The sequence below is a fragment of the Myxocyprinus asiaticus genome, chromosome 12 (genome assembly GCF_019703515.2).
Source record: "Myxocyprinus asiaticus isolate MX2 ecotype Aquarium Trade chromosome 12, UBuf_Myxa_2, whole genome shotgun sequence".
Classification (NCBI taxonomy): Eukaryota; Metazoa; Chordata; class Actinopteri; order Cypriniformes; family Catostomidae; genus Myxocyprinus; species Myxocyprinus asiaticus.
In genome coordinates, this window is record NC_059355.1 from 25,509,975 (window position 1) to 25,535,142 (window position 25,168).

The 25,168-nt window shown below is 38.7% G+C and overlaps 1 protein-coding gene across 2 annotated transcripts in view; it reads left to right on the forward strand.

The window, feature by feature from the left end:
• The first annotated feature begins 1,881 nt into the window (after positions 1-1,881).
• Positions 1,882-25,168, forward strand: part of LOC127449647 (lipoma-preferred partner homolog) — a 297,225-nt gene continuing 273,938 nt past the window's right edge. For both annotated transcript variants that reach the window (XM_051713194.1, XM_051713195.1), the window contains exon 1: positions 1,882-2,047. The gene's annotated coding sequence lies outside the window, so the exon portion shown is untranslated. The remainder of the gene's footprint in view (positions 2,048-25,168) is intronic.

The window sequence follows — 25,168 nt, forward strand, 5'->3', positions numbered from 1 at the left end:
TACGCACACACGTCTAAATTACTATTATTTTTGGTTGATGAGTGAGCATGCTGTGCTCTTTTGTAAAAATGCATTAACAACTAAATGATTTAGTTGCTCTAACAACTCCATTACATTGCACTTAAAATAAACAATGTTTGTCTACATTATCATAATAATATTTCTGAAACTGAAGGAATATGACTTTATTCTGTGAAACACAAAAGGAGAAATTATGCAGAATGTACTGGTTGCTTTTTCCACACGTTTTACTGAATAGGGAGCTTTCAAGCTTCAAAAAGGACCCAAAAGCACAACAAAGTATCGTAAAATTAGTCTCTACTTGCGTACCATATTCCAAGTCTTCTGAAGTCATATGATAGCTTTGTGCAAGAAACAGACCAAAGTCATTATTTACTGATATGGACCACTTTTATAATGCTTTGATGCTTGAATCCTCGAGTCCACATTCATTGTAATTGCATGGAAAAAAGCGGCCAGCACATTCATCAACATTTTTTTTTATCTGTTCCACGCTAAAAAGTAATTCAGGTTTGAAATGAGATGATGGTGAGAAATGCAAGAATTTTCATTTGCAAACTTATCACTTTAATCTCAGAGGTGCTGCTTGATGTTTTCTACATGGATTACCCACAAAGCAATAGCCAAATAGGCTATATATTATAATACAATACTTATTAAATAAACACCGATCAGTCACAAAATTAAAACCTCATGCCTAATATTGTGTAGGTCCCCCTCATGCCACCAAAACAGTGCCAACCCGCATCTCAGTATAGCATTCTGAGATGCTATTCTTCTTACCACAATTGTACAGAGCTGTTATCTGAGTTACCGTAGACTTTGTCAGTTTGAACCAGTCTAGCCATTCTCTGTTGACCTCTCTCATCAACAAGGCATTTCCGTCCGCAGAACTGCCACTCACTGGATGTTTTTTAGTTTCTGGCATCATTCTGAGTAAATTCTAGAGACTGTTGTGCGTGAAAATCCCAGAAGATCAGCAGTTACAGAAATACTCAAACCAGCCCATCTGGCACCTACAATCATCCATGTGATTATCTAATCAGCCAATCATATGGCTGCAGTGCAGTGCATAAAATCATGCAGATATGGGTCAGGAGCTTCAATTAATGTTCACATCAACCATCAGAATAGGGAAAAAAATGTGATCTCAGTGATTGGGACCGTGGCATGATTGTTGGTGCCAGATGGGCTGGTTTGAGTATTTCTGCAACTGCTGATCTTCTGGGATTTTCACACACAACAGTCTCTAGAATTTACTCCGAATGGTACCAGAAACAAAAAACATCCAGTGAGCGGCAGTTCTGTAGACAGAAACATCTTGTTGATGAGAGAGGTCAACAGAGAATAGCCAGACTGGTTCAAACTGACAAAGTCTATGGGAACTCAGAAAACCGCTCTGTACAATTGTGATGAGAAGAATAGCATCTCAGAATGCTATTCTGAGATGCGAATTGGTGCTGTTTTGATGGCACGAGGTGGGCCTACACAATATTAGGCAGGTGGTTTTAATGTTGTGGCTGATCGGTGTATAGATTCAGTCAAACCATATTGACATTTTTTCCTTTAGTCAGCCCACAGTCAGATCACAGAATGTCCTTCAGGCCACAGTAAGCCAAATGACAAATGAATCATAATTAGCATTTAATTGTATTTTATAGTTAAAATTTTTGTAACATTAATCCCTTAAATGTGAATATTGCAGAACTTTTCCACAAAGGACACAATGTCCAGGCCTTAACAAATGGCTTAACCATTTCCACACAACACATAAGAAATAATCAATGTTATTACACTGTTTACACAATAATATAAATACACCCGTTATGAGGAAGAGATATTGCATGAGTGCTGGCCGAGACTGCCATACATGGGCAATTTTCTGAACAGTCCGTGTGTGTGTGTGTGTGTGTTTGCTGTTGGAATTTAGCCCTCTGACGTCACTGCCTGTTACTTTCCCAGATTTGGGAAACAGAAGTTTCACTTTAAGTGGGGATTTGAAACTCAGTGATTCTTAGAAAGCGAGGTAAGAGAACTATTAAAGCTTTCGAGGGGCGGCACCCCGCACTGAAACCGACGATGCGGGTTTGATCGCAGGCCCGCGATAATGCAGTGTTGTTTTTGCGCTCGAGATGAACTGAATTTGACAACTATATGTTCTTCTGCAGTAAGAGAATCGAGCTGTACCATTGAAATGGAGGGCGTGGGATTGCACTAGAAAGGAGGGGGATAACTTTTTCTCGTTTACCCTACTGCAGAAACATTTTAACGAACGCATAGAAGCTGTCGGCATCGTTTGAATAGCTTTAGTAGAGACTCATTGCATATGAAGTTCTGAAAGTGATCGTGGTCTAATTCCGAAACATTCATGCATGAGAGTGTTTCTCGTCAAGAATGCGGAAGTAAATATGCTGGAGGGTCATTGTGCTGAAGGATTGTTAAACAGGGCTTAAAGACGTGGCTATTGCTTACAAGAGCAACAGATACGAGATTATTATTTTTGGCCATGTACTTTACTAGATGTCTGTGACAACTTTACGTTATGTCTGAGCTGAGTAGTTCATTAGCCTATACATACTTGTTTACTGGCGAGAGAGGCTACACGGATAGTGGAGACCGGGGCTAGTTGTCACAGAGGGTAGTTGTCATAAGGTTTTGAGTAAAAATACCCAATTGCACAAATGTGTGTTTTCTCTAACAGTGGTATTGTATGGTGGTTTAATGGTGGTTATTATTATTATTATTATTATTATTATTATTATTATTATTTTAGTGAACTCTATCCTTCAAACAAATTTGCAGTGTCATCACATTTCTGCTATAGCTGCTGGATAAACAAGTAAACATAATTAAACTACACTAACATACATTTAGGCCAGGGCCACCTATATAATGAAGGTAGATTTTAAATGAAAGGTTGAGATTTGTTTTCAAGACAAAGGTATTATTCATAAAAATTGTCATTTTTATTGGGGCAAGTTGTTGCACATGTTTTAACTATTATAAATGTACACAATTTATTAATTGCAATTTTATTTTTGGTTCCAAAATATTTTTTTGTACATTTTCATCTACAGTGTTGCTATTTCAGAAATGGTTTTGCTTATTTATTCATTTTTTAATTTTTTTGCTGAAAAGACTGTAATTTTTCTGAAGAGCCTATAATAGGCTGTTTAATGGCACATTAAATTGTGGGCTTCTGCAGGTTCTGCTACTGGGGCCCTGCTCTCTGGGTGCTAGTTACAGCATAAAGCGCTGAATGGTTAGACCACCAGTCTGGGTAATATGAGCCATTTGCACTAATGTTTTAGTGGCAGTTTTGAGTTAGTTACCATTTTGACATTACTGTTATGACTCACTCAATACTGACAATATTTGGGCAGCCTTATGGATAAAGTTTGAGCTTGCAATTTATTGTGGGTGTTGGCAACGTGTGCTGTATAGTAGCCTTTTGAAACCATCAGACTTCTAGCTGATGCTGATGAAGTTATCATTATGAATGTTTTAGGGCTCTACAATAAGAATGACGGGGGCCAGTGTGAGAGAGATCCAGGCCAGCTAACAGAACTGTCACTTGACCTATCGGGCCAGTGCTGCAAAATCACAACATCCTATGTGTGTTTATGAATTTATTAGGCATGATAAAAAACATTTAAAAAAATGTAACATTTATTGAAAAAACAAAAGAAAGAAATATATATATATATATATATATATATATATATATATATTTATTTTGCAGCATATAAATATACATTGCTAGACATAAACTGTATCTATTTTTTAGTTGTCCCCTGCACTTTTTCAAGCTAAACCCATATCCAGTCCAAATGGTGGATTTGTATACAGTATTCCTTGCGTTTTGTTACTTTGGGCTGATTGAGCAACCATCCAGTCAATCACAGGTGAGTTTCATGAGCTGAAACAACCCTACATAATAGGCTGTCAGTCAGACAGTCTAATCAACACGGCTCCGTTCATTTCTACAAAGTTGCTTTCAACAATGCTCATTTATCCATGTTTTTTTTTACCCGCATTGATGTTGATCTAAATGAATAATCTAGAGATGAGGAACACATAAATGAGAGTTATTTATTGGCATATCATTCTTGATTGACAGCATAATGTGAAATGCACTGCAAATTAAAAAAAAAAAGGACAAGGACAACCCTTCTTTTAAGCACACATTGTAAGTGTTTATATCAGCACCCTAGTCTTCATTAAGTTATGCTTTTTACATTATGTTTATGAGGTAATAGTTTGATCGGTTGTTTTTGCCAATTTAAGTAGTTTACTAGATCTGTGTTAAATATTTAAAGCTATTTTTAACATCAGCTCCTGTTTTTTTACCTCTATGTTGGTGTGCAGTTGACAAACTGTAGGAAAAAAGATAGATCTGCTGTGTTCTTAGAACACATACATTTTACTGAAGTCAGTAGATATGTAGACGCTTTTTTATACATGAAAGTGTACGGATGTTATTGAAACTCATTATAATTATTATAAGACTATTATTGTTTTCTTTTGATAACAGTCATGCTCAGCAGCTCAAAAACTGTAGGGAAATGATAGATTTGCTTTGTTCTTATAATGCTTAAAACCTCTCCTAAATTCTCTTTGTAGGTCTGTAGACATAAAATTTTAAAGGATTAAGATTTTCTTTTGATCGTTGATTCAGTGACTAACTCATTTCATACAAGACACTCATTTGTCACCACCTGGCATTACCAGAAATGGTCACAGAATGAATCATTAAATGGATCTGAATGAATTTTTGTGAATGTAGTCATAACACTTGAGCCACTTGGATACATTTAAATCCCACAATGCACAAGCACAGAATAAAAATAAAATTGTGCACTTTGCACAAATGTCATTATTGTAATTGATTTAATAATTTATTCAGGACCAGCTTGTGCTCAGTCTTTTATTGTCTTGTGTGAAACAGAAACAAGTGCTCCACAAGATGCCCTTTATTTTTGCAGCTAATTTCGCAATTATTTTACAATACTTGAGTCTTTAAAAGACTAAAAAATATTAAAAGTATATAATATGTATATATTAATATAACACTTATGTCATACTTATATATTATATATACTGTAAAATATTAATACTGCACTGTAAGTGTTGGGTCTGTGCAAGCCACCTACTGACAGCTGTGTTCTCCCCCCCCCACCCACTTTTAAAATGACTGCTACGCCCCTGATCTTACATAGAGTAAAGCGTGCATCCAATGCCATAATCTAAGTATTTAGTCTAATAAGGAAGCCTATCTTGTGTGTCGTGAAAATAATAAAAGTACAAATACAATTCAACTCTCTTGAAAGACATTCTTCTAGTCAGAAAAACAAATGTCTCATTTCATGTCAGCCAATATGTCTAGACTATAGACATTGTTAATCTCAAAAGTTAAGTGATAAAATATTTATCTGTCTCCATACAAAGACGGTATTCAAAATTCTACTTTGATATGTATCTCTAATCAATAACATCAAGGACTCTCAGCCATCAAACTGAATCTCTAGAATCTCTGCCATCTCCCTCCCAACCTCCCAAGAAAGTTTGAACACAAACTTCATTAAACCCAACACTAAGTATTAAAAAAGGAGACATGTTTGACATGCTAGTGATGCTCAAAGTTAAAAGATGTGTCCTGTCTTTGAGCCTAGCCTTCCATACTCGCTCTTTGAGTTACTTTTTGCCATTAATGCAGGCTTTCTATAAATATTGACTCTGCCATATTATTGTAGATTACTGTAAGATCTGAAAACTTTGCACATGTTGCCATGGAGTCTCTGTGCATTTATCTGATATATCTGGGGCTGTCTAATACAACGTAAAGTGTGACAACCAAAAGATTCAAATACAAAAAGAAACATGACTTTTAATGTAGTCCACACACATACTATATATCTAAATCAGTGGTTCTCAACTGGCATTGCTTCAGGGCCCAGATTTTACATGTACAAATGGCAATCCATCACAGAACCAAAATAGTTTATCATACAAAAGTAAATAAAAAATGTCAGAAAATCAAACATTAAGTGTGCAGTTACCAAAAATCAGCTTATTCAAAAAATCAGACAACGTAAAAAAAGAAGTGTTTACGTGAGACTTGAAATCATCAGGCTGTTCGCTGCTTTTGACATCAAAGCGTAAACAGGCATGTGCATAACAATTGCACACATTGGATAAGCCTGTAAGAATGCCGGTAAAGGTGTTTACATACAACACAAATGGAAAATGGACAAAAATCTATGTGTGTCGTTCATTGTGCTTAAACCGCTTATAACCTTACTCCAATAAAGAAAACCGTTTTAGCTGTTTACATGACCACACACTTTGTTGGCTTATTAAGCATGATCGGCATAAGATCGTGCATGTAGACGTGCTCAATCTGCTCATTGAAATGTATTATTATTACCGTGAACTGTGAGAGGATGAAAGTGTTTTGAAAGTTGATAAGCGTATTTATTTTGCTATCACATTTAGCATTGTTTTTATTTCCTTCTGTCCATGAACCCATCACTGATCTAAAATGCTCCGGACAATAATATAAATATAACACAGTATTTTGGAAAAGTTTTGAACAAAGTTATTTTTTTTTACAGCATGTTTCATACCTGGACGACAAGTTTAATTCTAAAATAGCTGCATCTCCATTGTTCTATTACTGTATTCCATCTTCCAAGAGCTAGTGGGTATGATCTGTGTAGTTTAAGCATAAAGGAAACAAGCAGGCAGGATGAGAAGTGGATAAATGAGTGTACAATGACTCTGTCCTTTAGGATGTGGTGTGGTACAGTCAGGCTTCAGACCACGAGACGGATGATGCAGCAGCTATTCTCACAGTTATGATTTACAGCGGACCACAGCTTGTTTCTCACTGCATTCATTGACACAGCTGTATAAGGAATGCTGGCAGAGTTTGAGTTCAGCTACACTATGACTTTGAACTTTTGCTGAATTCTGGGTAATCAAGCCTCCTCACATCCCCTTCAAGTGCTCGCAAGTAGAAAGACAGATTGCTACATTAGCATACAAGGCTAAAAAGACACCTGCAGCAGTTAAAAGGACACCCAGTGTTTAAGCCTGCAATAAAGATGAGGAGACGCTGTGTTTAAGCCTGCGATAGAAACAGGAGAGAGTAATAGGAAGTAATAGGAAGGACAGCTCAGACGTGTTCACACACATTTAGAAACATGTACATTGTATGCTTATTACCACGGTGTAACGGATCTCTTTCACTCTTAGAAGGAGGAAGCGGAGGACGGGGAACTTCAAACTCAAATGTTAGATTTATTTATACACTCAAACAAACAACTCGCTTTTCAGCAGAACAGTTCTTTAAACACACACACGGTTCTGAAGCTCAGCTCTCTCTCCTCGTCTCTGGTGTGGTCCCTCTTTTTATCGCTCTCCCCAGTGCTTACTGCAATCAGAAACAGGTGTTAGATATAATAAATCAATCAAATCAAATCACTTTTATTGTCACACAGCCATATACACAAGTGCAATGGTGTGTGAAATTCTTGGGTGCAGTTCCGATCAACATAGCAGACGTGACAGTGATGAGACATATACCAATTTACAATAACATCAAATTAACACAACACAATTTAAACATCTGTTATACACATAATTACACTCAACAATATACAAATAATAACATACACTGTACAGTATACAACACACAATATTGATACACATTATTCAATTAAAAAAAAAGTATATATAGTATATATAGAATGTACAGTAGGTTGTATTGTACTGTATTGACATTCAGGCTGTCGGTTGATAGTAAGTTGTTAAGAGAGAATATAATATAATAATAATATAATTTATGACAGTCCGGTGTGAGATATAAGAGTAAGAGTAATAAAGTGCAGTGCTGATGTATTTTGATCGTGGGACAGAAGTCTGATTGCTTGGGGGAAGAAGCTATCATGGAGTTGGCTGGTGTGGGTCCTGATGCTGCGATATCGCCTGCCTGATGGTAGCAGTGAGAACAGCCCATGGCTCGGGTGGCCGGAGTCTCTGATGATCCTCCGAGCTTTTTTCACACACCGCCTTGTATATATGTCCTGGAGGGAGGGAAGCTCACCTCCGATGATGTGTCTGGCAATTTGCACCACACTTTGCAGTGCTTTGTGGTTATGGGCTGTGCTATTGCCGTACCAGGCGGAGATGCAGCCAGTCAGGATGCTCTCTACAGTGCAGGTGTAGAACCGTGTGAGGATGTGGCGGTTCATTCCAAACTTCCTCAGCCATCTCAGGAAGAAGAGGCGCTGATGAGCCTTCTTCACAACGACTTCAGTTTGGATGGACCATGTGAGTTCCTCAGTGATGTGGACACCGAGGAACTTGAAGCTGCTGACTCTCTCCACTGGTGCTCCATTGATGGTGATGGGACTGTGTTCTCTGTCTTTTCTTCTGAAGTCCACCACAAGCTCCTTTGCTTACTGACGTTGAGGGAGAGGTTGTGCTCCTGACACCAGTGTGTCAGAGTGTGCACCTCCTCTCTGTAGGCTGTTTCATCATTGTCAGTGATCAGACCTACCACCGTCGTGTCATCAGCAAACTTAATGATGGCATTGGAGCTATGTATTGCCACACAGTCATGTGTGTACAAGGAATACAAGAGTGGGCTGAGAACACAGCCCTGCGGGGCTCCAGTGTTGAGGGTCAGTGATGAGGAGAAGTTGCTGCCTATTCTAACCACCTGGCGTCTGCTTGACAGGAAGTCCAGGATCCAGCTGCACAGCGAGCTGTTTAAGCCCAGAGCCCGGAGTTTCTCATCAAGCTTGGAGGGCACTATGGTGTTGAATGCTGAGCTGTAGTCTACAAACAACATTCTCACATAAGTGTTCTTTTTTTCCAGGTGGGAGAGAGCAGTGTGTATTGTAGATGCAATGGCATCATCAGTGGAGCGGTTGTTGCGGTAAACAAACTGCAATGGGTCTAGAGAGAGAGGCAGCACAGAGCAGATGTAATCTCTGATTAGTCTCTCAAAGCATTTGCTGATGATGGGGGTCAGAGCAACAGGACGCCAGTCATTTAAGCAAGTGATTTTTGATTGCTTTGGAACAGGCACAATGGTGGACGTTTTAAAGCATGTGGAGACTACAGACAAAGAGAGGGAAAGGTTGAAAATGTCCGTAAAAACACCAGCCAGCTGGTTCGTGCATGCTCTGACGCGGCCTGGAATGCCATCTGGACCCGCGACTTTGCGGATATTCACCCATTGGAAGGATCGGGTTACATCCGCTACAGAGATGGAGAGTGAACTAACCTCTGTAGCTTCGGCCGCGAGAGCTCTCTCCGCAAGGGTGGTGTTATTTCCCTCAAAACAAGCATAAAAAGTATTTAGCTCATCCGGGAGAGAGGCAGCGGTGTTCATGGCGGAGTTTTTATTCCCTTTAAAGTCTGTGATGATGTTAATTCCCTGCCACATGCTCCTAGAGTTGGTGGTGTTAAATTGTCCTTCAAACTTGTTCCTGTACTGGCATTTTGCTGTTCTCTTTTTCGGAGGGCATAACTGGCTTGTTTATGCTCCTACACGTTCCCGGAATTAAAAGCGGAGATCCGCGCATTAAGTGCCACGCGAACATTGCTATTAACCCATGGCTTCTGGTTCGGATAGATCCGCGTTGTTCTGGTCGGAACGACGTCCTCTACGCACTTTCTGATGAAACACATTATGCTATCAGCATAAAGCTCGATGTCGTCATCAGAGGCGGACCGGAACATCTCCCCGTCTGTGTGATCAAAACAGTCTTGTAGCGTAGACTCTGACTGGTCCGACCAGCACTGGATCGTTCTGAGGGTGGGTGCTTCCTGTTTCAGTTTCTGCCTGTAAGCGGGCAGAAGCAGAATGGAAGAGTGGTCCGATTTGCCAAATGGTGGGCGGGGGAGGGATTTGTAGCCATCCCGGAAGGGAGAGTAGCAATGGTCCAAAACCCGGTCCCCTCGTATGTTGAAACTAATGTGCTGGTGGTATTTTGGTGTGACTGATTTGAAACTGGCTTTATTAAAGTCCCCGGTCACAATGAACGTGGCCACAGGGTGTGCGGTTTCCTGCATGCTTATAATCCTATACAGTTCCTTGAGTGCCCAGTCTGTGTCGGCTTGTGGGGGGATGTACACAGCAGTGATAATGACCGCTGTGAATTCCCTCGGTAGCCAGAATAGTTGACACAGAAGCATGAGAAATTCCAGATCAGGAGAGCAGAAAGACTTGATAGAATGTATGTTCCTCTGATCACACCAGGATTTGTTGATCATAAAACATTCACCACCACCTCTGCTTTTACCTGAGAGGTCTTTCGCTCTGTCCGCTCGGTGCACGGAGAACCCCGCGGGTTCAATGGCTGAGTCTGGAATCTCCGCAGACATCCAAGTTTCCGTAAGGCAGATAATGCAGCAGTCCTTCATCTCTCGTTGGAAAGAGATCCGCGCTTTCAGCTCACAGAGCTTGTTATCCAGAGACTGAACATTTGCCAGTAGAATACTGGGTAGCGGGGGTCGATTTGCATGGCGTCTTACTCTGATGAGAAAGCCGGCTCTGTTTCCCCTTTTCCTCCTGCATTTCCGTGGCTGTGCAGCCCAGACAAAGGGCTCCGCTTGCGTGTTTGTAAACAGCGGATCGGCATTGAGGAATTTGAAGTCCGGTTTACGGTGTGTAATTGCTGAACCAATGTTCAAAATTGTTTGTCTGTCATAGACAATATGGCAGACAACATCCAAGACAAAAAACATGAGAATTGTAAACAAAACAAACAAAACACTACATTGTTGTGTTGGAGCTCGCAACGCAACAGCCATACTAGGCGCCATCTTGTGTCCCCTTGAGTCCCCTCATAATAGCACTCAGGTGTGTACCCTTACCACTTTCTCTCTCCCCAGACGAACGCTCGACCACGCCCCCGCCACCACATACCCCCACCGCTTGACTCAGGCTGGGGCATCATCCGGCCTGCCCACCACATCCCCCCCATTTCTCAAGAGGATGTTTGCGACCGCCATCTGCGCCCCCGGCCTGTGGACCACCTTGAACTTAAATGGTTGAGGAGCCAGATACTACCAGGTGATCCACGCGTTGGTATTTTTCATGTGGTGGAGCCATTGGAGTGGGACATGATCTGAACAGAGGGTGAAGGCACGCTCCAACAGGTAGTACCGGAGAGTGAGCACAGCCCACTTGATGGCAAGACACTCTTTATCAATGGTGCTGTACTTAGACTCCCTCAGAGAAAGCTCGCAACTAATGTACAGCACTGTCCGTTACTCCCCCTCCACCACCTGCGAGAGCACCGCCCCCAGCCCCCTGTCTGAAGCGTCCATATGTAAAATGAAAGGGAGAGAGAAATCAGGTGAATGTCCGCCACAAAGCGGTCTGCCACAAAGTGCAACTTTCTCCTATGTAAACGCCTGTTGACACTGCTTTGTCCACTGTCCCTTTTTAGTGCGATCTGTCAGTGGGCTGGTGGCGGCCAAATAATTAGGGACAAACCTTCTATAGTAGCCAGCCAGTCCCAGGAACTGTCTCACCTCCTTTTTGCTCTTGGGTCTCGGGCAGGTCACAATCGTTACTGTCTTTTCAATTTAGGGACGCACCTGCCCGTGACCCAAGTGGAACCCCAGATATTGTACCTCCACCCATCCAGTTGCGCACTTCTTGGGGTTTGCCATGAGTCCCGCTACTCGCAGCAACCGCAGAACAGCCCTCAGATGCTGCATGTGCCGCTGCGAATCATTACTGTATATAAAGATGTCATCCAGATAGGCAGCGGTGTAAGCTGAGTGTGGTCTGGGGACTCAGTCCATAAGGTGCTGAAATGTACGCTGAACAAGTCGAATGGAAGTGTCACGAATTGGTGTAAGCCAAATGATGTGGAGAAAGACGTTTTTCATGGGACATCGGCATTAAGGGGATCTGCCAATAACCCTTTGTCATATCCAGTGTAGAGTAAAAGCAAGCTGTGCACAGCCGATCAAGCAGCTCATCAGTACGAGGCATTGGGTATGCATCAAATTTAGACACGCATTGACTTTTCTATAATCCACACAGAATCGTACTGACCCATCGCTCTTAGGGACTAGATCAACTGGGCTGGACCAATCACTGTGGGATTTTTCTATTACTCCCATATTGAGCATTGTTTCTAATTCTTCCCGAACCACTTTTTTGTTGTGTTCGGGAAGCCGGTAGGGACGAGTGTGTACCACGGGTGTTGTCTAGATGTGGTGCTCTATGAGATTAAAGAATTAAAGTGGAAGACAATTGCTATTGGTAATAATTCAGGATTGTGGATTTTGACTGTACATTAAAAAAAAAAAATTGTACTGTTAATTAGGGTTGCTCTGATACTCAATACTTAGGCAACAAATAAAAAAACAAACAGATTTGATCAAATTATACAGAAAGTGATTGACAAAAAGAACTGCATAAAGTCTTTCCATGTTAAATGTTTTAATTAAATGTTATGATCAAATTATGTTTAATCAGATACAAACTGTACAGCTTTCATCAAATGAAAATATAATAATTTATAAATAATTATATTTGGTAAAATATAGCTTAGCTTTTAAAAATGGTCATAACCATGGATTTCGTAAATTACTTTTCCTTGTTTTTCCTCTTCACGCACAGAAAACAAATATATAAATTAAGCAATATAATGTGCTCCTCATTTTAACATCTCCTCCACTGTACATAAATGCCATGGGGTGAATTATTTGTATTTATATATTAACATGTAGTGGTCAGACATACTTGGAAGTATGCAAAAGTGAAATGAAAGTGAATCTGCAGCACTTTAAAAATGATGCGCTCAGCACACGTAACCGAATGTAGCACATCTGTTACTCTGAGCACGAGATGGAGTTGTGGAGCACAGACCCACTCTAAAAACACTGTAATAATGCTTATACACAATACAGACAGGACAGTGCAGTGTGCATAACTTTGAAGTGAACAACTTGATTTTTCTATTAATTTAATTAAATCATTGTAGCCCTTTGCGGTTAAATTATCACACAATGTCATACTGCGATTTTATTTTAATTAATTGTGCAGCCCTAATAATGTACAGATTTTGCTCTTATGGAAAGCAATTGGTACTTTTATTCACCAAAGTGGCATTCAGCTGATTACAATGTATAGTCAGGACATTAATAACATGAAAAATGACTATTGCAATTTGAATTTTTTTTTTCAGAACTTCTTAAACTACTTCAAAGAGTTCTCATAAAAAAAATCCTCCACCTGCAGCAATGAAAGCTTTGCAGATCCTTGGCATTCTAGCTGTCAGTTTGTCCAGACACTCAGGTGACATTTCACCACACGTTTCCTGTAGCACTTGCCATAGATGTGGCTGTCTTGTCGGGCACTTCTCATGCACCTTACTGTCTAGCTGATCCCACAAAACTCAATGGGGTTAAAATCCATAACACTCTTTTCCAATTATCTGTTGTCCAATGTCTGTGTTTCTTTGCCCACTCTAACCTTTTCTTTTTGTTTTTCTGTTTCAAAAGTAACTTTTTCTTTGCAATTCTTCCTATAAGGCCTGCACCCCTGAGTCTTCTCTTTACTGTTGTACATTAAACTGGTGTTGAGCGGGTAGAATTCAATGAAGCTGTCAGCTGAGGACATGTGAGGTGTCTATTTCTCAAACTAGAGGCTCTGATGTACTTATCCTCTTGCTTAGTTGTATCTGGGCCTTCCACATTTCTTTCTGTCCTTGTTAGAGCCAGTTGTCCTTTGTCTTTGAAGACTGTAGTGTACACCTTTATATGAAATCTTCAGTTTTTTGGCAATCTCAAGCATTGTATAGCCTTCATTCCTCAAAACAATGATTGACTGATGAGTTTCTAGAAAAAGCAGTTTCTTTTTTGCCATTTTGTACCTATTATTGACCTTAAGACATGCCAGTCTTTTGCATACTATAGCAACTCAAAAACAAACACAAAGACAATGTTAAGATTCATTTAACAAACCAAATAGCTTTCAGCTGTGTTCGATATAATGGCAAGTGATTTTCTAGTACCAAATTAGCAATTTAGCATGATTACTCAATGATAAGGTGTTGGAGTGATGGCTGCTGGAATGGGGTCTGCCTTTTTTAAATAGTGATGGTGCTGTTATTTACATCAGTAATGTCCTGACAATACTTTGTGATCAGTTGAATGCCACTTTGGTGAATTAAAGTACCAATTTCCTTCCGAAACAGCAAACTCTGTACATTATTCCAAACTTTTGGCCGCCAGTGTAAATGTGTGTGTGTGTGTGTGTGTGTGTGTGTGTGTGTAATATGAATATATACTGTATTAATGACCATTAAGTATGCTACAGTAATAAAACAAAACATAAAAATGTGAATACGCATGCGCATTAAAACATCCACTACGTCACTAAAATCCAGTACGCATGGGATTAGATACACTATGTCATCGCGCTGCAGTCTGCAGCGAGGGGTACTTGGAAATCTCTAGTGAAAAAGGTCATTTTAGAGTTCACAGTCGTTTATACACTAAACACACTGCTCTGCGGCTCTGCAGATGGATACTGTTGGACACACTGCATGAAAATAAAGCAGTAGTAGTAGTTATGTGTGTGTTGCGTGTGTGTGTGTGTGTGTGTGCGCGTGCGTGCGTGCGTGCGTGTGTGTGTGTGTGCGTGCCTGTGCACCTGTATGTGTGAAGGAGATGACAGAGCAGAGTGGAGCCTCACATTCATTCTGTGGCGTGCAGTGCATGTGACTCTATATTATTTAATTAAATTACATCCTTCTGCTGTTTAATGATCACACTTGGCCATATCGAGACTTTATTATTATTTTCAAATAGTCTTTGATTTAATCTCAAAACTCTCACATTTTGCTAATGGCAGCACACTTTAATATGGTACCGAAATTAACAAAAAGATGATATCTACGTTTAAAATTTTTTGGTATCGCGATATTTCGTTAGTACCCGTATACCGCGCAACCCTACTGTTAATGAAGAAAAGCAATAAAGCTTGCCAGAAAATAAGACTCGTTTAACTGGTTTATGAGGCAACAGGCATGTGCAACAAAACTGCATTTCTCATCATTAAATGCGCCGGCATGAAAATAATGAAATACGCCCAACTCGTAATAGATCGCTCTTATTTGGCAAGCCAGTGGCGGATTTAGGCATGGGTGAAATGGGCAGTTGCCCAGGGCGGCATCTTGCGGGTGGGGGGGGGGGGTTGTGCATGAGGCACCCACACAGACCAGCCCCCCCCCCCCCAACAGTCAAAGTCAACAACTTTGGGGGCGTGTTGAAACGGGTTTCACCCAGGGCGCCATACAAGCTAGAACCGCTACTGTGGCAAGCATTCATTATAAATATTTTTTGTATGTGTATCTGTTGGGTTTTCATTTCTGGAATAACATACAGTACACACTAATAAAGAACATGAGGTATTTTTTTCGCACTGTCTTTAGTTTAATATTTTGCACTGTAAAATGCAGAAACGAAACAAATGTAGTGCAACAAGTTTGGCAAAACAAACAATGAAATTACTCATTGGCAGCTAGCATTATACAGGGTCACACTGCACCTGCAATGGCAAATTTATTATGAATACACTTAACATTTTTTAACTGGAACTCTCATAAACCACCCCACTAAAGCAATGCCTTACCTTCAGTGAGAAAGGCTCTTACCATACACTAAGCTCACCACATCAACACACTTCAACCTTACAATATATAAAGATTAATATTAGTAGTCTACTGTTAGTTACAGGCGCACGAATAAAAAGCAAACACGCAACTAACCAGTAGAGAGGGAACAAAGCTGAAGAGTTGATCCTGCTGCTTCTTTTGCAAATGAAATGCAAGAGAAGCAATAAATAGTTTACAGGGAAGATAACAAACACAACATCCTCTTTATGAACACCATTTATCAATCAAATACGTAACGCGCTGTGCACCAATCACAAGGAAGAGGCACATGTGTGCTCAATAATGGAGAACTGAGCCTAATATTAGCAACCGCATTCTCTAATAAGAGGCCCACACCAAACACGCTCAATAAGGAATGTGCATAGACACTGACAGACATAATAATAATAATAAAAAAATAGCACACACATTAAAGGCATCTTATTGGTCACGTGTAATTAACTTTTGTGAAAAAAGTGTAACTTTTTTCAACTCATAGTAATTGAGTTTGATACATGCATTAAAAATTCACTAGTTACACTGGACCATTTAAAATGAACTAGTGAATTTAAAACTGCGCTTAAAAATTCTTAAAGTAATCTTAAAGGAAATTGTGACCATTTACAAGACATGTACATGCTGATTATAGCCTCCTAATTAAATTCTAACCTAAAATCTTGATATAATTGACACATTTGTCATGAGCCTGTTTGTTTATATATTTAAAAATTAAAATTGTAAAATTTTTACTCAAATTTGGTGAATCTTTTGTTGTCTTTAAAAAATTGCATGCCTGCAAATATTAAAACAGCAAAACATTTTTTTTATATGTGTACAGGGGACATTTAAGGTATAATAGAGTTGCCCCCTTTAGTTGCCCCTGTTTGTTATACCGCTCACATCATGCGAGCCGCGACCACATGAGCACCAACGATTTCCACGTGATTTCTCCTTACAGGAAATAATAATTCGGGAGCTCACACGACAGGACAAAATCGCACCGTGTATGCCCAGCCTAAGCGAAAAATATGAAAAGAAATATGAAATAGCAAATGGGTACATTCTTTCTGAGTAAAATCACTCATAAGTACGAATTCACAGGAGGACTTGAACGCACCATACACTGATGGTTTGCTGGAATTGCTTGGACTCTAGCCAAGGGTAGAAGTGTTTTATTTATTTATTTATTTATTTTAAAAAAAAAAAATCAACAAACTTTCATGAAAAGTTCATTTTCTGTGTGAGTTAAAATTGTCAATGGGGTATCCAGAAGATGGAGTGTTTAAGTTGCGCTTAAGTGTTCATTGCTGATAATCATCGGAGTTTAAAACAAAATGACATACTTCATAGCAAAAGTTATGGGGATTATGATACTGTAATTTGGATTCTCAGTTTGTTGAATGCATACACTTGTTGTTTTGACTGCAGTCATTCTCAGTGAGTGTGTTTACATGCATTTTCTTAAATTATGCTTAAAGGTGCAGTATGTAAGATTCAGAAACCCTTGTTATTAATGACACCTGTGGCCGTTAAGTGAACTGCAGCCTGTTATTCGTGATTGCGTGCGCACACACTCTATAGGGACCAAAACAAAGAGACTGAACGTGATTCACCAGCATCATGATGACAGATAAGGTAGCATAATTAAAATTACACAGTTATGATTGTTTTACTACAAACGTTGAGACTGTATATTATATTTGACTCTCCAGTGCTGGAACAGGGCTAAAACAAAGTGTGGATATAGGTTTGGCTATGCAAGACTGTAGTTTGAAGTAATCACTTTTCTTTGCATGATACATTGACTGCATTTATACGATAGCCTATGTCAGCGTTAGCTAGCTAGCCAGCTTTATCAGTAGCTGTTAGCTAAATTTGGTGGATGATGACAGTAGCTGTTTATAAAATAGACTGTACATTATAAATATGTTGACACAATTCAGTATTGATGTGATTCCATCACAACTGTCATTTTGATATATCGATGCGCTATTGTTTTATAATTATAGATTGTATATATTTTCTGTATAACCAAGTTATGTTACACTAATGAATGGAGCTTTTTGCATGATCTTAAACATTTTCTAGCATTCATTTCATGTGTTATTGTAGTTTACCTTGCTGACAAATTACAGATTAACATTATGTCAGTTACTGTGAATCAGCATACCTAACTTTTAGTATAAAGAGAAGATCGTTGAAATTATTTGAAAGTTATGAAGCATGGTAGCTTGCAATTCGTCAGCGTTAGCAGGCAAGTTCAAGTTAGCTAAAATTACACAGATCAATCCTTATGGCACTATATTTCACATGCTTTGCAGTTATGTAAGCTTACCTGTCCAATAAGAAGAACACCAAATCAGGGTCGGTTTTGATCCCCAAAACCGAACAAATTTCCCTCCAGGAATCACATACCCTGCCGATGTTCACTCTAGATTTCTCTCGACCACGATCACGTTTCCGCTTAGCCAGACAGGATTCAGTAAATGTTTTTTTTTTTTTTTTTTTTGCTTATTCAGAGCTTGTGTAGGAGTCGGTGCTGTGCTGGGAGCCGGACGTTTGCTGGATTCCATCTCGAAGTTAACGTTACCTAGTGTTGCAGTTTGTTTTTGCTGTTGAATAGCGGAAGAGAAGCTATTACTGTCTGAGGCAACGCTCTCGGGAGCGCGCATAAATGTCACATCCTTTGGATTTTCCCTGCAAAAGCGACCCACTCTCTTCACTTGAAAATCAGTCTACAGGCTTTAATAGGCAACCTTGGAAGTCTGGGAAGGGCTCATTTTTTAAGTTGCGTTACAAGCCGTTCACACATTGGCAAAAAATAGGCAAATATTACATGAAAAAATTTACATATTGCACCTTTAATAAGCTGACAACGTGTAACGTCATGTTAACGCCTTAAAAGTTTGTTCTTTGTCGGGTTAAGGTCATAAACGGTTAAGAGCAAAAAACTTTTAACCCAGGTAGATTTTTGCCCATTACCCCGATTTTGCCTCGCATGTAAACATCTTTACTGCCTGTCTTACTGGCTAATCCAATGTGCACAAATGTTGTGCGCATGACTGCTTACATTTTGACGTCAAAAGTACATAATCTGATGATTTCAATTCACATGTAAGCACAGGTTTCTTGTGTTTTTGGTTTTCATGGACAAGATGATTTTTGATAGTTATCTGTGTATTACTGTGCATGTAAACGCTAAATAATATAATATACCAAATGAGTGTATTGCTACTGTTGGTTCTGGCTCGCAAAATATTGAAATATTGTATCAGTCGTTGAGCTTTTTAGTGGCTAATGCCTATATCTATAGAACAGTGTAATCAAATTTCATATAATACAATTTATTTACAGTATAACATATGAGGTAACACAAAATTGTTAAAAATGAAACTATATTTAGGCTACATATTGTTTGAAAAAAAAAAAAAAATTTGGAAAGAGGAAACCAGCACTTCTGAGTTCAGATATCTAGAAGTATTATCATAATCCTGCTCTTTTTTTCTGCTGCTCTGACAGAGAGAGAAAGAGTGTTATGTGCTCAGTTGTGGGTTGGGCTTACTCTCTTCCCTGGCCAGCTCTCCTCTGAGGGAATGCAGGGCCAGAGTTAATTAGGCATCTTTAATCACCTGTAGTCACTCTCTTTGACACTGTTTAACCCCCTGTAAATGGGTTATTATTACTTCTGAAAACCCCTCTGTGGTTTCAGGCATGAACGTCTATTCAGTTTTGCTTAAAAGTGAAACTCCATCAAAAGACACAAGAATGTATTTCCCCTCGTAATAACTGTGCAAAAATATCAACCTTCTCTGTGCTGATCATCATTTGCTTTGTGTTGAATTTGTATAGATTTATGTTTTGTATAAATAATGCTCTTGAAGAAGTAAAGATTATACATTCAAGGCTTGAATACGTTTGAATTTGGTTTGCTGTCTTTATGAATGTAATATCACAGAACTGTGCTCTGTAGGTAATCAGTGAGATTTCATGAGTTGAGGAATACATTCTGTGTTTATTCATCTATGTAACCTAGTTTTTGTTGCATTAAAATTAAGCTCTGCAAAACAATGGTATATGGTTGGAAACATCTGCATATGAGTGACCCCCCCCCCATGCCCTGTATATATTTACAGCATAAGCAAATTCCCATTTAATGTGTTGCCTGTTTTGTATACAGTCAACTCTGGTTTTTTTTGTCTTGCTGAGCCATATGAAATGAGTCTGTTGTCAGAAAACTGTCAAATGGGCTCACTCTGCTTTTTTAAACAAAATGCAGTCTTTCTTCCAAAAAGCTGATAATGATAATAATCATCATGCCATAAAGGATACAGGTTTTTCTTACAGGTACAATAATGATTCCTGTCAAGAAATGAAGGTCAGATTGGTACGGGAAAATGGGCTTTTGACATGTAATAGATTCATAGTCTTCAGGCTTTTGAGCAAAGCAATATCACTGAGCTGATCTTGTAGCACTGGAGACTAACCCTCTGTCAATATGACATATTGTTGTTGGACTTGCAGTATAGTAATTCACAAGCATATGAATTTACATTATGTAACTGTGTTCTCACTGTGTATTTCTGAACCACTGTGTATATTATACTTCAATATAGTAGGATATGATGTGTCGAGGGTGAATATATTTATTTATATGAAGGCTGATCTCTTACTGTTATGGCACAGGAATGTTCTCAGGATGATGGATCAAATCAGATCCATGAATTGTGGTGTTTTGGCTTTGAAGAAGAAATTATATTTTGTATATGTTTTTTTTTAGGATCATTAAAATGTGTACATTTTTTAACTGTGATGTTATTATTACAATTAAGCACATTTTCCATTGAAAAGTTTCTATATTGTAATGCAGAAAAATAAAATAAAATAATACATTATATATATATATATATATATACTCAATATAAAATCAAAACTGTAAAAATACAATTCTGAAAATCTTTATGTTCATACACAAATTAAATTTAGCATGAATTAAAGTCTGTACAGCAAATACTACCATGATGTGTTTACAAATGAACTTTAAAATTGTATGATATTGTAATTGTATGAAAATTAAAAAAATATTTTATTATTATTACAGAGGTGTATTGGAAATAATTTCACAATGCAAAAAATCTTTATGATCTTAAAAATATATTCATTTTCTTTATGGAAGATATGATGTCATATTTTTTCCTTTTCACATTGGGGTCAAATATTACCCAGATATTTCAAAGTTTTTGTAATATTTACCCATTTAGTTTAATGTCCAGGCTCTTTCTCTCCAAGAAAGTGGATTTTGATAATGTCAAGCACCAGAAAACACACACACACACACACACACACACACACACATGTTGGTGAGGCTATCCTTATGAGGACTCTCCATAGATATAATGATTTTTATACTGTATGAAGCAGGGGCGGACTGGCTATCGGGAGAACCGGAACTTTTCCCGAAGGGCCGGCCGCGAAATGGGGCCAAATGGGCTGCGATAAGCTGAAATGGGCTGTCGCGTTATGCAGAACGTGCCACAAAACGGTGCCGCGATATGCTGAAGGGGGCAGCGATATGCAGAAAAGGACAGCAACATTGTTTAGTATGTTTTTTTTTTTTTAAGCGATTTAAATTATGGTGACACTAGAAATGTCCTCATAAACCACATTTGTAGCATAATACCCTTGTAATTACCAGTTTGTAACCTAAATTATGCATCATATAATCTGTATTAGAGTAAATGTTATGTCTCTCTTATCCTTATATGGGTCAGCATAGTGCTTTCTCAGGGTCTAGTGGTGCAGTTGTGTTGTCTCTACATAGGCGTAGGCAAAGCATTCAGGTGTACTTTTAGATGCTGTGGGTTGTCTTGTTCTTGGAGGCCATTGTAAGGGTGCTAGCCCCCCTTTCTTCAATAACTCTCAGCAATTATCAGTGTTATTCTGCAAACCATGTGGTATGAACCACAAACTTGGCTTCAATGTCACTCTGGCCAGCTGAAAAAGAGTGGCATTCCAGACCAAAAAAGCAAGTCGAATTACATTTTGCCCCCAATCTTTTGCCTATTTTTATTTCCATATTTGGAAATGTTTACCTCCTTATGACTGCACAGTGCAGAGGAAGAAGGGCTATGAGTCATTTTAATGACATAAGGGCCTGGCTGTGGGTCCTCCTCACTGAACTGCAGTTAACTGAAGGCTTCTCTTTACTCCATACTGTAGACACATGGGATGCTGTAAGTATCTTCTCTTCTCTTCTCTTCTCTTCTCTTCTCTTCTCTTCTCTTCTCTTCTCTTCTCTTCCCTTCTCTTCTCTTCTGGGGCTGTGTTTGAACATGTATAGATATTAACTTTGCTGCATACCTGTGGCACAATTGCTATGCCCTTTTATAATTGCTGTTCCGCTCTTAACAGCGGAAGTATGTCCCAAAGCAAGAGCCTTTTGTGGCCTTCATGTTCTAGATGCATTTTCTTTGATGCATTTATTATGATCCAACTGATGTTTCACTGGAGGATTTTTTTCTTTTTAATCTCATAGAATTGCCTTTTTATTTGCTCATTTATACTATTGTTCATATTGGTATATGGCAGTGAGGTACTATGAAGGTGATCTTACTTTGTGGTCGGACATACAGTATATGTGAACTTACTTTCAGTTGTCTGTTCTTTACGCGTTTTTGTGTATTTAAAATCAGTTGAACAGCCTTCAGATTGTTTAGAGACTTCCTTCCTTCTCTGTTGACCAAGACAGGCTTTTCGTTTTTTAAATCGTAAAAATTAAATTTGAATGTAATTTGTGCTCATGCTCGTCACTCATTGCATGTTATAGGTTTTCATTGTTTGATAATATTTGCTGAGGGAATTGATTTGAAAGTGTCATGCTTCCTCCAGTGGAATTGTGGAGTGTCTCACTACATTTTCAGTCAGATATATTAGAAAGTAGAGACTGTATAGAAATTTCTGGAGTATATCGCTCATGGCATGAAGGACTACTACCAAGTATGTGGAGCTATACTACCTTTAAAGGAAAAGTCCTCACATACATGGTTGGGACACAGTTTATTTACATTAAAAAGGAATGGTTTATTCAGGCAGGGCTGTGTATTTCTCCAACCACATTCTATTGGCAGTTTAAAACTGAGCTACATATACCGCTTTCACACAGTACTGTTTGTAATGCCAGTCAAGTCAATTCATTATCAAAATGCATGGTTTTGTCTAAGTATTTATTTAGTATAATGTCAAACAGATGACCAAAACCATCAAACGATTTTATTAGACTTATTGATGCTTTAATTCACCTTTACAGATGTGTTTTATCTTATCAAGGGAGTAACATGCTTGTATAATGTTGTTGAACATAGGACTAACATCTGCTTTGTGTAACAGTCAGAAAGATATCATAAGGAGCTTTCTGATGCTTTCTTGCCCCTTTTTGTTTCTCTTGGCTGTCAAGAAGCATTGAATCACTGGAAGTTACATGTAATTGGATTTATATCTTTAGGAGAATAGTGATGGGAAGTCTGATTCATTTCTGCAAACTGGTTCTTTCAGACGGTTTGTTTCAATGAACTGGTTCAAAAAACTGATTCAGCGGTTCTTTTATATCATCACATAATGACGTTACTAGTACGTAATTCTAACATCTCGATGTCAAGGTATTCATGCTGAAACATTTGAATGAAGCCATTTGAAAACACATATTGCTGATTACTTTTTTTTCAGTTAAGTTAAAATAATTAGGGTGTTTATTGTCATTAGTTTTGATTTTGATTACATCTGGATACATTTCCTTCATTAAAGTTTTGCACCTAAAGCACCCAATACAGATATACTGATGTACAAAAACTGATAAGTTCTACATGTCTAAAGCATATAAAGAGAATAATCTAGTCTTAATCTTCTCACCAGAAACCATGATTCAGCATATAACAACTTAAAATCTAAACTGCATGCACAATAAACAATAGTAAAATTAATTTACTCTCGACTGAAAAGTTTTTGCATATTTTAATAAAAATGTTATTTAATAAAACTAGTCATGAGCATTTTTTATGTATGTTTTGTTTGTTATTAAAGAAACTTACATTTCGCCTGAGGCTCGTTCAAGTCCTCAGTTCACGCATGCTCATAGTATCAGCAGCTCACTCATCAGACTTCTCGGTAATCCTCGGCAAACTTCGACAGTTATTTCGGTTCTTTTTGAGTTGGAAATGACCAAAGAGCTGACTGTCGATTCTGCCTGTAGGTTTGATTCGTTCATTTCGAATGGTTTCTTTGGTTCAGTAACCGGTCTAGTAACTCGTAAGAGCCACCTAGCCTGTGTAAGTCCAACTTGTTCATTTCGAACTCTGTCTCAGGACTCTACTAGTTGACTGCTTTTAGCGTCGTTTTAGTCTACAAACATTTGTAGATTTACAAATGTTTTATTCGGCTACTGCCATTAACGTCTCAACACATAGCAAGTCCTCTTCGGTAATCCACGGCAAACTTCGACAGTTAGTGAGACCGGCTCATTTGGTTATTTTTTGAGTCGGACAGTTCGATGTACCTCAGCTGTGTATCTTGCATCATCAACCTGGAACTAAAGTTCAATTCAGTTCGATTTTGTGAACCGGCTCAACCGGTTACTTGCTGAGAATCGGCTTGAAAGAATGTGCGGTCCCGTGTTGCTCCGCAATCTTTTTTCATTTTAGTTCTATGTGGTTTGTAGTGTTCGTTATATGTTGTTCTAATTACGAAATTAGTTTCATGCATGCTAAGATATGTAATCATTCATGTGACTGCGTGTACCGTATCGAAGGCCCTGTATCCGTTTGGTTCGGCATCTCAGTTTAATTCTTGGTAAATCTACTTCTGCTCAGTTTTAAAATAATGTTTTCAGTCTAAACACACCAGAACCCACCTTTTTTGTTCTTGATTAGTACACTAACCCTGTAACTCCCTAGATGTTTACACTTTCATATTCCTCCAGTACCGTGGCGTAGCTTTGGCAAGGAAAGGTAGACCTTAATGGGATTTTACATAGCCGTGAGGAGTGATATCACGACTTTAATGATAGAATGGTGTGATAATCTCATTACTCTGTGTTCAGCAGTACCGAAGGCCTTCATATGCAGCCCTGGTTGACTCAAGGCAAAGTTTGCTGCAAAGTCCTCAACACTTGTCTTAATTCAGTTTGGAGGCAGTGCAAACAGCTGGAGCACTTCATCAGCCTGTTTTATCTCAGTGGTTAAAACTTGATGTTTGTTTTTAATTAGTCAGAGGGCAGTCACAAGTGCTTATATTAAATGGCCTATTGGATTGCTAGCTTTCCTTTCAAAAGCCCTGGAGACTCATTTGTTTCAAAAGAAAAGCAGAACTTCTTACATAATGTAAAGGGATAGAAATCTGCTGTTTCCTTGCAATATAATATTATATAAACATCAGGGCCATGACATGATGATATTGTGATTCTT